General features: G+C 37.5%; 1 protein-coding gene and 1 non-coding gene across 5 annotated transcripts in view; both read left to right on the top strand.

Moving 5' to 3' along the window:
- The window catches only part of LOC117802825 (basic proline-rich protein-like), an 88,409-nt gene that overhangs the window by 37,587 nt on the left and 36,483 nt on the right, over positions 1-14,339 (top strand). The window lies entirely within an intron of this gene.
- Positions 822-927, top strand: LOC117795650. The gene has a single exon (XR_004619734.1). It is a non-coding gene; the product is annotated as a U6 spliceosomal RNA (small nuclear RNA).

Genomic DNA, 14,339 nt, shown 5'->3' with positions numbered 1-14,339 from the left:
CCCTAAAGACGCCACCAAAAAACTATTAGAACTAGTTACTGGATTCAGTAAAGTGGCAGGATACAAAATCAATATACAGAAATCTGTTGCATTTCTATGCCCTAATTACAAAGTAGCAGAAAAAGAAATTAAGAAACCAATCCCATATACAATTGCATCAGAAAGAATAACATACCTAGTAATAAGTTTAAACAAGAAAGTGAAAGACCTGTACTCTGAAAACTGTAAGACAGTGATGAAAGAAATTGAAGAGGACACAAATAAATGGAAAGATATATCATCTTGGTAGAATTAATATTGTTGGAGGAGCCTGGGTGGCTCAGTCTGTCAAGCATCCAACTCTTGATTTCAGTTCAGGCCATGATCTCAGAGTTATGATTGAGCCCTGCATCAGGCTCCGTGCTGGGTGTGGAGCCTGCTTACGATTCTCTCTCTCACTCTCCTTTTGCCCTTCCCCCACCTCTCTAAAAAAAAAACAAACCCAAATTCAAATGGATTAAAGCCCTAAATGTAAGACCTGAGACCATAAAACTAAATGAGAACATAGGCAGTAAAGACTTGGACATTGGTGTTCATAATATTTTTCTGGATATGTCTCCTCAGGCAAGGGAAACAAAAGCAAAAAAAAAACAGTTGGGACTACATCAAACTAAAGAGCTTTTGCACAATGAAGGAAACGATCAAAAAAAGGAAAAGGCAACCTACTGAATGGGAGAAGATATCTGATAAGGAGTTAATATACAAAATATATAAAGAACTCATAAAATCCAACACAGACCAAAAACCCCCCACAGATAATCCAATTAGAAAATGGGCAGAGGGTGCTCACTTTGGCAGCACATATGCTAAAATTGGAACAATAGAGAGAAGATTAGCATGCCCCTGTGCAAGGATAACATGCAAATTCATGAAGCATTCCATATTTTATAAAACATGGGCAATAAAAAGTATTACCAAAAAAAAGAAAGAAAATGATCAGAGGACCTGAATAGACATTTTTCCAAAGATATACAGATAGCCAACAGATACATGGAAAGATGTTCAACATCACTAATCATCAGGGAAATGCAAATCAAAACCATAATAAGATATCACCTTACACCTGTCAGAGTCACTAATATCAAAACCGACAAGAAATAACAAGCATTGGTGAGAACGTGGAGAGAAAGGAACCCTCATGCACTATTGGTGGGAATGTAAATTGGTGCAGCCACTGTGGAAAATATTATGGCTTTTCTCAAAAAATTAAAAAGAGAAATACCATACAACCCAGTAAATCTACTGGGTATTTACTGAAGAAGACAAAAGCACTAATTCAAAAAGATATATGCATCCCTATATTTATTACAGCATGATTTACCATAGCCAAGATTTGGAAGCAGCCTAAGCATCCATCAATAGATGTATGGATAAAGAAGTGATGTATATATATATACATATGTATATATGTATATATATATGAATATTATCTTAATTATCATTAAAGAAATGAAATCTTGCCATTTGCAACAACATGGATGGACCTAGAACATATTATACTAAGTGAAATAAGTCAAAGACAAATTCTATATGATTGCACTCATATGTGGAATCTAAAAAAAGTAAACAAAAAGCAAAAACAGACACATAAATACAGAGGACAAACTCCTGGTTGCTGAGGGGGGTAGAGGGAGAAAGGGCAAAATAGTTAAGAGGTACAAACTTCCAGTCACAAAATAAAGAAGTCATGGGGATGGAAAGCTCATTATATAGTCAATAATATTGTAAAAATGTTGTATGTGGACATGGTAACTACACTTTTCATGGTGAGCATTTTGTAATGTGTAGAATTATCAAATCACTATGTTGAATATCTGAAAGTAATATAATTGTAATACTATATATCAATTATACTTCAATTAAAAACAAAGAAGCTGGTCATCCAAATGACTTGTTTAAACAAACAAATTTTTTTAAGAAGGAGAAGAGATTAGGATACAGACACATACACACACATGACCATTTGAAGACATAGCCAGGAGAGAGCCATCTGCAAGTCAAGGAGAGAGGCCTCAGAATTAAACAAACTGTCAACATCTTGATCGTGGGCTTCTAGTTTCTAGCCTTGTGAAAAAATAAATTCCTGTTGTTTAAACAACCGTCTTTCATATTTTGTTATGGCAGCCCTTAAAAATAATTATACACATGAGAAGACTTAATTTTGCTCAGGGAAGTCTGTGAAGGTTTCATAAAGAATTTGCTACCTGGGGTACCTGGGTGGCTCAGTCGGTTGAGTATTCAACTCTTCATTTCGGCTCAGGTCGTGATCTCAGGGTCATGAGATCGAGCCCTGCATCGGGCCCACGCTCAAGCGTGGAGTTTGCTCTCCCACCTACCCTCCTGCCCCCTTCTCGAATATACACACACACATTCTCTCCCTCTCTAAAATAAATAAATAAATAAAATGAATTAAAAAAAAGAATAGATATTGCTACTCATATATTTGCAATAAAAGTCCTGATTTCCCCGTCATGAGGAAATTCCTAAGTTCAAGGCATATTCTCTGCATCTCTCTAGGCAAGGCCCAATGACTTTAATTGTTTTCTATATGTTTATGGCTTTTAAATCTGTCTCTCAATTCTCATGTTTTCTCTATACCTGACCACTCTCCTGGCCATTAGACATGTTCACCTAGATGTCTCATAAACTCTAAATGAAAATATCTTCCTTTTCTGCCCACCCACCAAACACACGCCTTCTCTTGTGCTCTCATTTACTATCCATCCATTGTCAAGTGGAGACCTCTGGGACTCAGCTAGACTATTCCTTCTGCCTCCACTTGTAATTCGTCACTAGTTCTAGCTCACCCAACTTCCTGATGATCCTGTCTTCCTTTACTGTCTAGACCTGCCTCGGTACAGGCCCTTACCATTTCCTCTCTTATTATTTGTTGGTCTTTTTGGTTTCTTTCTTCTCCAGAGTTTCTCCAAAAACTGTGAATCTGATAATGTCATTTCTTTGTTTAAAATCCTCTGATGGTATCTCATCACCCGTAGCCCAAATTGAAAAATCCTAGACCTGTCAGACAAGGACTTTCACCACAAATAAGTGGTGATTCCACATATAAGTGCCTACTTTCCTTGGTTTCACCTTCTCACTTCTCCATGTGTACACAATATTACCAGACCCAGCTACTAGCAGTTCCTCAGATAAGCCATTATTTTGCAACTCCTTTGCACATTCATGCTTTTTTCTTCCTCTTTAACCTGGGGAACTTCTGGACATTGTTAAAGATTCTGCGCAGATATCACCCCCTTTTATGGAGCCTTTCTTACCTTTCTGCACCTTCCTAGTCACTCTGTTCTTGAAGACAGTTGATGGAGACCACCCAGTAAAGGCAGCAAATAAATGTCAATAAACAGCTCTGTTTAACTTTGCTTGAAATCCTTCCAAAGCACCCCTGGGAAAGGATGCTGATTCTACCAGGATGACTGGTTACAGATAAACTGGCAGCCAATACTCTTGCTTTGCTACAAAAATCAATAGCAGAATATTCTGCTGATTCAAAATTTTTCACATGGTCTTTGAATACTTTTGATGCCTCTCCATTCAATATAACACCTTCAGGCACATAACTAATCTACATATGTACCTGGGCCCAGGTCACTGGGATACTATCATGGAAGAGTCCAGGTCCAGGTCCAGGTCCTATTGATGTTGAGCATCATGCCCTGGCCTGCCCTGCCCTTCCCCACTCCACTGGAGCAGTCACCGTCATTGACCAAGAAAATCACCTGTTCCTGAGATATCACAGCTACCTTCTTTCTGAACACAGCCCCCCAGTCTTGTTATTTGATGTGTTATCGGATTCCTGCATAATCATTTCCTTTTTGTTCTAAGAGTTTGCAAAACATTTTTAAGCATGGTAACTGTCACAACAATGCTAAATTGTACATAAAAATATAGAAATTGAAATCAATTACAAGTCTTTATATTTCAACACAAGTAAACCTAAATGGGGTTAAACAATAAAGAGAAGTAGATGGTTTCTGAAGGGTAACTGAAAAATCTGGAAGTAGGGCAAGCTTCAAGTGAGGCGGGATCAGGCTTCTGGGCTATGTCATTAAGAGCTGACTGAGTCTGTGAGGGAGATCACTGCCCTCACTGAACTGAGGAGAACAGATCACTGTGACACCAGCTATAGACTTCAGTGGTAGACAGCTGCAGGATGCCCTAAGGTACCTCCCTGACTGGGAGACAGTCCAGGAAGCAGTAGAGACCAGCCAGTCCATCTTAGACCATGAATATAGAGGACACTGGGTTTTTCCCAGGACCTACCTTGTCTCCATTTCCTGGCTGTAACCTCGTGTAGATACACACCTCACTGGTGGACCCAGAGCTTGCCTTGGAGAGAATCTGGGAAAGGGTATGAAGCTCTGAAAAACAGTATTTACCCTGAGATCATGACCTGAACTGAAATCAAGAGTTGAACACTTAGCCACTGAGCCCACCAGCCACTTCTCAACTGATCTTTTAATGCCTATCATATTCTTTTAAAAAAAGAGAAAAAAGTAAAAAGAAAAAAAAATATATATATATATAACTGGTGAGATGTACATAAAAAAGACAGAATAATTTTAATTACTTCTTATCCNCTGATCTTTTAATGCCTATCATATTCTTTTAAAAAAAGAGAAAAAAGTAAAAAGAAAAAAAAATATATATATATATAACTGGTGAGATGTACATAAAAAAGACAGAATAATTTTAATTACTTCTTATCCTATACAGATATTTTCCCTGTATAAATCTTGATTTATAATGAATCAAGCTGAAATATTGGTCCAGATCACTTAATAAGCTCTAAAAGTAAAGTTTCACATATATTAACAATGCAGAACTTGTTCTCCCAACCACTTTTGATGCAGTCAGATCAAATGGGGAGGCAAGAGTTAGCTAGTAAACGTGGGCAGTGTCTGTTCCCCAGCTCACGCCACCCTGGATTGTTTATTTTTTCTTTGTCGTTTTAACATACATGTAATCTATCCAAATTGCTTTCCATAAATTAATTTCATAAGAAGATTATATATATGTATATATTTATATTTATTTATATACAGTTCCAAATTATATATATTTCCAATGAGAGTAGCATTTTTAATTTCTTATTCAGCAACATCTCCTTCAATTTGCACTAACATCGGATTTCTTGGCTGACTCCTTTTCTCTGCCAGAGGTGAAGCCGAGTGGAAAAAACAGTCAGCATTTTCCATTTTTTGGCCTAAATGACCAGGATCCTGAATTTTGCTCCACTCTGCATAACTAGCTACACAAATGAACGTATAAAAAATAATACTAAATGAGGTAAGAGTAGGAACATATAAAACACTGCCTTTCCTTTTATTTGATGAAGCAATCAAGCTATCCTCTAAATATTTCTCATCGTGGTAAAAAGCACCCATTATTGCGTGGGCATTGTGTTATACTTCTGGTCACATATGTACATCTAACTGCACATACAAAAGGTAATAGTTATATGGCACGATGACATGTGAAATCTATTCTTAAATGTGTTCTATTAACATAGCCTCTGTGTTGTATGCAAGCTAAATTTCATGTTTAAAGTACTTCTTGTTTTAGCATTGACGAGTATATAATTTATTTTTTCCAATTTAGGAAGGGGTTTCAGAATAGAAATATTTAAATAATTGTCAAATTTTACCATAGGTCAATTCTGATCTAGTATGCAGGGTCCAATTACAATGGAAGCTGTACTTTGGCTCTCTTATTAAGGTCAGCAAAGATAGAATTCTATACATCTTGATCATATCTTCTATGACTAATTCAGTCCATAGGTTTATGCCTATGAATATTTTACATGTAGCTTCCAGTAATAGTGCTCATTCTATCAATCAATATCAAATTAACCTCAAGATTACTGAAAATCTGGAATAAAATATAAAATATTGAATCATTCATTTTTAATAGCATAGGTTATAAATGTGTATTGCTCTGGAGAAATGACTCTTGATTTTTAATGCAAAATTTATGAGATAGTTTGGAACCGTGGAGAAAGTTCTGCCTTCTTCCCTCCATGTTGGAGGGTCTGCTCAGTGGAAATAACTAGCAGCCATCATGCATAGGACGTTGGTCCACCTGTGTCTTGTATTCCTGAAGTTGCCCAGTGCCAATTCAACTTGAGGAAATTCTATTTAATGTAATATTGTCTAGCACTTCAATTTAATAAACATTAATGAACAAAGTAAATGCTAGTTTGTATTAATAAAGTATCCCTTAGTTGTAAGGAAAGACAGTTCTAATTCAGGTTTGTTTACGTGAAAGGTAAGGGTGCAGAGAAGTCCCATAGAGCCTATGCTAACAGGACAGGCTGGCCTCACTGGAAGCTGCCAGACATCTTCCTTCCCTTTCCCTGACTTACACTTTTCCTTTCTGTCTTCTGTTTCCTTTATTTTATTTTATTTTTTCCTTCCACTGCATGGCATTTTGCCCCTGCTGTATTTCTGCTTCATTCTGCCTTCTGTCAGCCTCGTCTGCTCTCGGACCACCTTATAAATGACCCATAGGAGCCACCCCCAACTAATAGTTTCAGGCTCTGTGTCTACCTGACCTTCCAACTAGAGCTGGTATGTGAGTTTGTGTGTGTTTCCAAATTCAGAAGGCGAGAATCTGATTGGCATAGCCTAAGTCAAGTATCCACTTTGATCCCGTTCGCTGTTGCCACAGGAAGAAGAGTTCGAAGGTCGCGTGTGGTTGGTGATGCCCCTTTTCTACTTTTATACCACACAGGTAAATTATCCAAGAAGACATGGGAGTGAGGAGGATGAGTGAAATATTAATTCTGGTCCCTGGCTTTTAGTCTTCGGAAAAGCCCAATACGTAGATCAGTTTAGCACAAGACACATTGTTAAAAGAGGTTCAAAAAGCTCCTGGAGTATGGATGGAGGAGGGTCTAGGAAAACCTCTATGGTTGGTGAGCACTCGGTCTATCAGGAGTACCTTGAACAACGATGGAGAGGAGTGTGGAATGAAGCGCATCGATGTGGGGCCATGGAGGCGAGCATGACTTGAGAGGCAGCTGGTGTTTATCTTCTACAACAGGAAATCATTAAAGATTTTTGTCCAGGAGAGTCACATGATCCAATCTGTGCTTCGAGAAAATGTTTTAGAACATGGTAAGTAGTGTAGGGCCTGGAACTCCTGTCCTCCAGGAGCTAGGCAGATCCATGAATCTGCATGAGGTATGCTAATGGTCTGAATTAGGAGAAAAGCCATGGAAGAGCCTGCTCACGGATAAACACTGTCTTGAACAAGATGATGTAAATTTCCTGCGGAATGCGAAAGTAATAACTGGAGTTTGGAGTGATGGCAAGATGTTAAATATTCCTAGTAAAATCTGGCATGATTTTTATATAGTTAATTTTTCCTCCATTATAGTTTTTTATTGAAGTATAAATAACATACAGTATTATATTAGTTTCAGCTGCACAACATAATGATTCAACAATTCTATACATTACTCAGCACTCGCCACAATGCGTGTAGTCACCATCTGTCACCAAACAATGTCATTACAATCTAATTGACTATATTTCCTATGCTGTACTTTCATCTCTGTGATTATTTTGTACTGGAAGTTTGTACTTCTTAATCCCTTTCACCTATTTCACCCATTCCCTCACCCACCTCCCCTCTGGCAGCCTTCAGTTCTCTATAGTTAAGAGTCTGTTTCTTGGTTTCTTCTATGTTGTTGTTCATTTGTTTCTTAAATTCCACGTATGAGTGAATCATACAATATTTGTCTTTCTCTGACTTATTTCATTTAGCATTATAGTTTCTAGTTCCACCCATGTTGTAAATGGTAAGATTTCTTTTCTTTTTCATGGCTGAGTAGCATTCTGTTGTATATATATACCACATCATATTTATCTACTGATGGACACTTAAGTTGCATATCTTGGCTATTATAAATCATGCTGCAACAAACATAAGGATGCATGTATCTTTTTGCATTAGTGTTTTCGTTTTCTTTGGATAAATACCCAGTAGTGGAATTACTGGATCATATGGTATTTTTATTTTTAATTTTTTGAGGAACCTCCAATACTGGTTTCCACAGTGGCTGCACCAGTTTGCATTCCCATCAACAGTGCACGAGGGTTCCTTTTTCTCCACATCCTGCAGTACTTGTTATTTCTTGTCATTTTGATACTAGCCACTCTGAGAGGTGTAAGGTGATATCTCATTATGGTTTTGATTTGCATTTCTCTGATAATTCGTGACGTTGAGCTTCTTTCATGAATCTGTTGGCCATCTGTTTGTCTTTGGAAAAATGTCTATGCAGGTCCTCTGCCCATTTTTCAATCAGATTATTTGTGGGGTTTTTGGTGTGTGTTCAGTTTTATGATTTCTTTAATATTTTGAATATTAACCCCTTATCACATATACCATTTGCAAATATCTTCTCCCATTCTGTAGGTTGCCTTTTCATTTTGTTGGTGCTTTTTTTCTCTGTGCAAAAGCTTTTTATTTTGGTGTAATCCCAACTGTTTATTTTTGCTTTTGTTTCCCTTGCCTGAGGAGGCATACCTAGAAAAATGTTTCTACAGCTGATATCAGAGACATTTCTGTCTATGTTTTATTCTAGGAATTTTATGGTTTCAGGTCTCATGTTTAGGTCATTAATCCATTTTGAGTTTATTTTTGTGTATAGTGTAAGGAAGTGGTCCAGTTTCTTTCTTCTTTCTTTCTCGCTCCCTTCCTCTCTCTTTCTCTCTCTCTCCCTTTCATTCTTTCTCTTTCTCTTTCTCTTTCTTTTCTTTTCTTTTTTTTTTTTTTTTTTTTTTTTTTTTTTTTTTTTTTTGCATGTAGCCATCCAATTTTTCCAGTTATGCAGGCAGGCTGGGTTTGGGGACCATGTTTAGGGAGGGGGTCAGTCCCATGGGACCAGCCAAGAGGGACCTTGGCTTCTCGCAGGATGGAAATCAAACATGAGCCAGAAGAAAGTGAAAGCAGAGTTTATTGAAGATAGAGAGAGAGCAGATAGAGATGGACCCTCTGCAAGACTCAGAAAGGAAAGGAACATGAGTCCTGTCTTTGTTTGGGGTCTGGGGGTTTTTATTGAAGATGGTGGTCTGGTGCACATATCCTCTCAGACACCAGGAACCAGTTAGAACAAAGATGAGGGCCCTGGTGTTATTCCTTGGAGCCAGGGAGACTTGGCATCAAGAAGTCTAATGCCCGTGGTCTGGAATATGCACATGGTAACTTCTTCCAGTCATTCTCACCTGGTCCTTCCTCATATGTTATCTATTCTAGAGAAATCATTAACTCCTTGTCCCTTAAAGGGAAGACATATGCTATTTGTATTACAAGGCAATGTATAGAGTGGGTAAGGGTGCAGACCCTAGCAAGAATAGAAGCCGGAAAAGAAGCAAAGGAAAAAGAACCAGCATTTTTTCTCATGGGGTCACTTCAGTTTCCCTGTCTCACCAGCAGCATTTGTTGAAGAGCCCATCTTTTCCCCATTATATAGAAAGCTTTCTGTCAGCACCAGAGGCCTGCTGGCCCACAGGCCAGTGGTGAGGATGGAGTCCTCTGCTTGGTCCAAGCCTAATGCATTGAGGTGCCAGGCTGGTGTCTCAGTGGGGGACAAGGAGTAGCACAGTTAGTGATAGTGTTGATGTGAGGAAAAGAGGCACTGTGCAACCACCAGCAAGTGACAGACCAATCTTAAATCCTGGATTAAAATGCTGATGAGGAAAGAGATCCCATAGGTTATAGGTTAGAGAGCTCCGTAAAACCGGCAGGTCCCTGTGTTCTGGAAGGTAGTAAAGACAGAGAAATCAGCTCAGGGGATGCTGGGGAAAGATTAGGATATAGAGAAAGCCAGGATTACAAATCTGAATGGCATCTTGTACAAATGTTATCTCCTAGGATGTTTCATCTGTGGCCATCAGTGAAAATCCTCAGCCATGTAATATGTTCTTGGTGAACACTTAACAAATGCAAAACACAGTACAGGCACCAAGAGGCCTACAAAGCCAGTGGGGCAGAAAGGACTAACATTTTTGAGGAGGCTTTGCAATGCCACTTAATTAATTAAATTTAATCTAACTTAATTTAATTTTTACCTCTAGACCCATAAAAGTTTTACTGCAATCATAGAACTTTTTCTCTATCTTCTTGCTTACTTTGTGCCGTTCTCTAGGATTCATTACTTTCTGCCAAACACACAAGGGTCAGAGGGAACTACTGCCCTCGAGAAGTCATACTTGAGATGAGAAAACCTGCCTTGTGCCCACATCCTCTGAATTTGCCCCAGCCCAGGCTTCTGACTCACCCTTCAGACCCTCAGTGCCTCTTCATCCTGTCAGCTCTGGGCTCTGAGGCTCACCCCGAGCTGCTCCTGTTTCTCGTCAGGCAGCTGCTTCCTCCAACCAGAGCACACAATGTATTTCCAGAGCTTCGCCTTCTGAAACCCCCCCTTCCAATGCGTGGGTCGCGCTCTTTCTCAAAAAGACAATAGTTTTTAAGAATACAAAAAACCCTGTCACCTACTCTCCCTCCAATTTTAGTGTATGTGCTGCTGATTGAGCACCTGTCACCTACTCTCAAACACAGACCTTCGGAAAACAAAGCGCAGAGAAGATAACATATCACACGATTTACTCTTGTAGACCTCACTGCTTTGTATCTCTTTGTTTATGCAAATAAGAAAAACGTTTGCATTAATTCTTCTCTGTAATAATTGGTTTCCAGTTTACAAAGTAGAAAGTCGTTTGAAATTACAGACAGGTAAAACACGTACACAGAAGGATAGGGAATGGAAGGACGAAAATCTTTTAAATTCAAAAATGGTAGGGCGCCTGGCTGGATCAGTTGGAGGAGTGTGGTGACTCTTGATCTCGGGATCGTGAGTTTGAGCCCCACATTCTGTGTAGAGATTACTTTAAAATAAATCAATAAAATTTTTAAAATGTTCACTTTAAAAAAAATTTAAAAATAGTTGTAGAGTAATTGAGGGTAAGTTTTTGCTGTTTCCAAGCTTTGATCTAATGTTATTATTTGGCTTTACAAATAAATGTGTTTTTTAAGTATTTTGAGTATGAAGTGCAAATAATGGATTTTTTTTCTCTTTGGCTGGTGCATGATTCTCTCCAGCTAGTTTCCCAACTGCCTGGGTGTGAGTGAATGCCATAATAACAATCAAACAGTGTTTAACCTACATGAAGCATTTTCTGTGTTCCAGCTTTTAGTTATCCCAAACGTTGTTATCTTGAACAGGGTGCATTATGTTGCATAAGAAATTCATTATAACGGTTTAGAACATTTTAGCAATTCATCTGTTTAATGAAAAGTATATACAATCACATACAATTATACTAGAAATATTTTCCACATATTTAGATATTTTAAATCAGATGATTTTCTCTATCTGGAATGGGCTTCCTCCACTCATTGTCTACATAAATTCTTTATAAGTTAAAAATCCACACACACCCTCTGTAAGTACATTTTTATCATAAAGATGGAAATAGTATACGAGTATATAGAGACGCTATCTTTTCTCCCTTAATGTTAAACAATTCTGTTATGTTTGAGGTATTGGTGTGCCCACTGACAAGCTAGGTTTGCAGGTTTCCCACAGCTATGTGGGCATATGGCATAGTCTGCCAATGAGATACAAGCTAACCAGGCGTGACTGCTGGGAGAGCTGTTGTTTTCCTTGAGAAAGACATAACTCATCTGCAACACATTTTTTTTCCTCTTTATCTTCTTCATGACTAGAATTTGGAGGTAATGCCTAGAGGTACGACAACAATCTTGTGACCGTGAATATAGGAGACACACCTGAAAGATGGTGGGACCAAACCTGGAAAGAGCCTAGAGCCTGGATTTATGTGACCAAAATAAACTCCCGTCTTGTTTAGGTTAATGCTCCTGTTCTAGGTAGATACATATCACATACTTCCAGCCCCCAATTCCAGACCCACCCCAGAGATACTGTGTATTTTTTGAGACCCATCGATATGCATACCACATTAAATTTTTATTCCAGTTTTTTCCCAAAAAATGGGATAATACTATATGTCTTACTCTGAATCTCCTTTTTTTGACTTAAGAATATGGTCTAGATATCTTTCCATGTCAGTACAAAAGGAATTATCCTTTTTAAAAATAGTTTAAAGAGAAGACAGGGTGCCTGCCTGGCTCAGTCAGTAGAGCGTGCAACTCTTGATCTCAGGGCCATGAGTTCAAGCCTCACATTGGGTGTAGAATTTATTTAAAAATAAAATCTTGGGGTGCCTGGGTGGCTCAGGGGGCTAAGTGTCCAACTTGATTTTGGCTCAGGACATGATCTCAGGGTCATGAGATCAAGCCCCACATTGGGCTCTCTGCTGAGCATGGAGCCTGCTTAAGATTCTTTCTCTCTCCCTTTCCATCTGCCCCTCCCCTGCTTGTGTGCACGTGCTCTCTCTCTCTCCTCTTTCTCTCTCTCTCTCTCTCTCTCCAAAAAAACCCACAAAAAACAAAAGAAAAATAAAAAGAAATAAAACTTTAAAAATATAAAATAAAGAAATTTTCTCTTTTCTTTTAAAGGTGACACTTGCTTATTCAAGCAATAAAGAAAAATTTAAGTAAAAAGCAGCAAATGTCCCTAAGTCCTACTATTTTGAAATAAACGGTATTATTATTATTGGTGAGTATTCTTATCAGCTCTCTCTGAAAATACTGGGTCATTCTCTTCCACTACCACCTCCATGTACAGTGTACACACATTCACACACATGCACATGCATACAAATACACAGAAATATAGACACAAATACACATACACACACAAACACACACAACACACAATCACAAAGACATATGCAAATACACACACCTACTCACGTGGGAGAGTGAGAGAGAGAAACTTACAAAATCAGAAGCTATTAAAAAGTGTTCAATTTGGGTTTACTTGGGTGGCTCAGTTGGTTAAGCGTCTGCATTCAGCTCAGGTCATGATCCTGAGGGTCCTGGATTGAGCCCCACATCGGGATCCCTGCTCATCGGGAAGTCTGCTTCTTCCTCTCCCTCCCCCCTAGAGCTCTTGCTCGAGCTCTCTCTCTCCCTAATGAATAATAAAAAATCTTTTTTTAAAAAGTGTTTAATTTTAGTTGAATTAAACAGAGGAACTGGTAGAATGTCTTTGAAAGTAATGACTACAATTGTTATAGAAAACCAGAGAGAAATACCCCAAATTCAAACCAGATATCATTTTAATACCCATAAGAGTTATCGAATTAATAACAGAAATAGTTGAGATCAAAATATGTCATATTAATATTTTCTTTTCCTAAAGAATCTGTGCATATTTAGCATTATAGGTTGTAATACTAATAAAAATTGTACTTATTAGACTAACAACAGACATGTGATTCCAATTTAAAATGTAGAATTGAGAAATTGGTTTAGATTTATGAATTTAAGAGAAATGTTACTGTTTATATATAGTATTAAAACATTTAGTAGATGTTAAGTTTCACCATATTTTAAATTTTAACTAATTTAGTTCATAGGAATGATTTAATTACTTGGGAAGGTTTGTTATTTAGACAATTGAAGGACTTAAAAGAAAGTCGATATATTAAATTTATAAACCCTGTTTAAAACATTTAAAAGAGTTTAATTAACTACATTTGAGAATGTAACCAAATATTAATTGAAGGCCATTAAAAGTGACAATTCAAGTCTGCTAGACTTATAATGGAATAATGAGATTTGTAAGCTGAAGTTAAATGCTTAAGGAAGAATGAAATTAGAATCTGTAAATTAATAAATTGATTATTCAATTTTAAAACCAAAGTAACTTCTAAACTGCCTTTTCTGTGATCATAAGAAAACTCACATTTATTAAGAAGGAAAAATAAATTAAGTGAAGCATAAAGAATTGTCAACTTTGGATAAACATTTCCTCACCATTCAGACATATTGTGTCTCTTATCTTCCATGATTAAGACAAAAGATTTTGAAAACCATTAAGGATTTGTAATCATTATGCTTTTATTGTTCTTTCAAATTATGTGTTGATTTTAGCATTGAAAATGTCGAGAGACCTTGAGGAGAAATGGTGCCGATTACATGACTCCCTGAGAGGAATCTGAAAATATTTCTCTCTTTGATTTAATCATTTGGTTTTGAGCCCATTTTACTCTTTTCTGCTGTCCTAGTTTTTTAAAAAACTGGAATTTGGATGTATTAAATATGGGAAAATGAATGCATTTTTCCAAAAATTCTTTATACATTATGATTAATTGATTAGTTCAAGTCCATTATTACCAATAAGAGATACT

This window comes from Ailuropoda melanoleuca, chromosome 1 (assembly GCF_002007445.2).
Source record: "Ailuropoda melanoleuca isolate Jingjing chromosome 1, ASM200744v2, whole genome shotgun sequence".
In the NCBI taxonomy this organism is placed as follows: Eukaryota; Metazoa; Chordata; class Mammalia; order Carnivora; family Ursidae; genus Ailuropoda; species Ailuropoda melanoleuca.
This window is presented reverse-complemented; position numbering and strand designations above follow the sequence as displayed.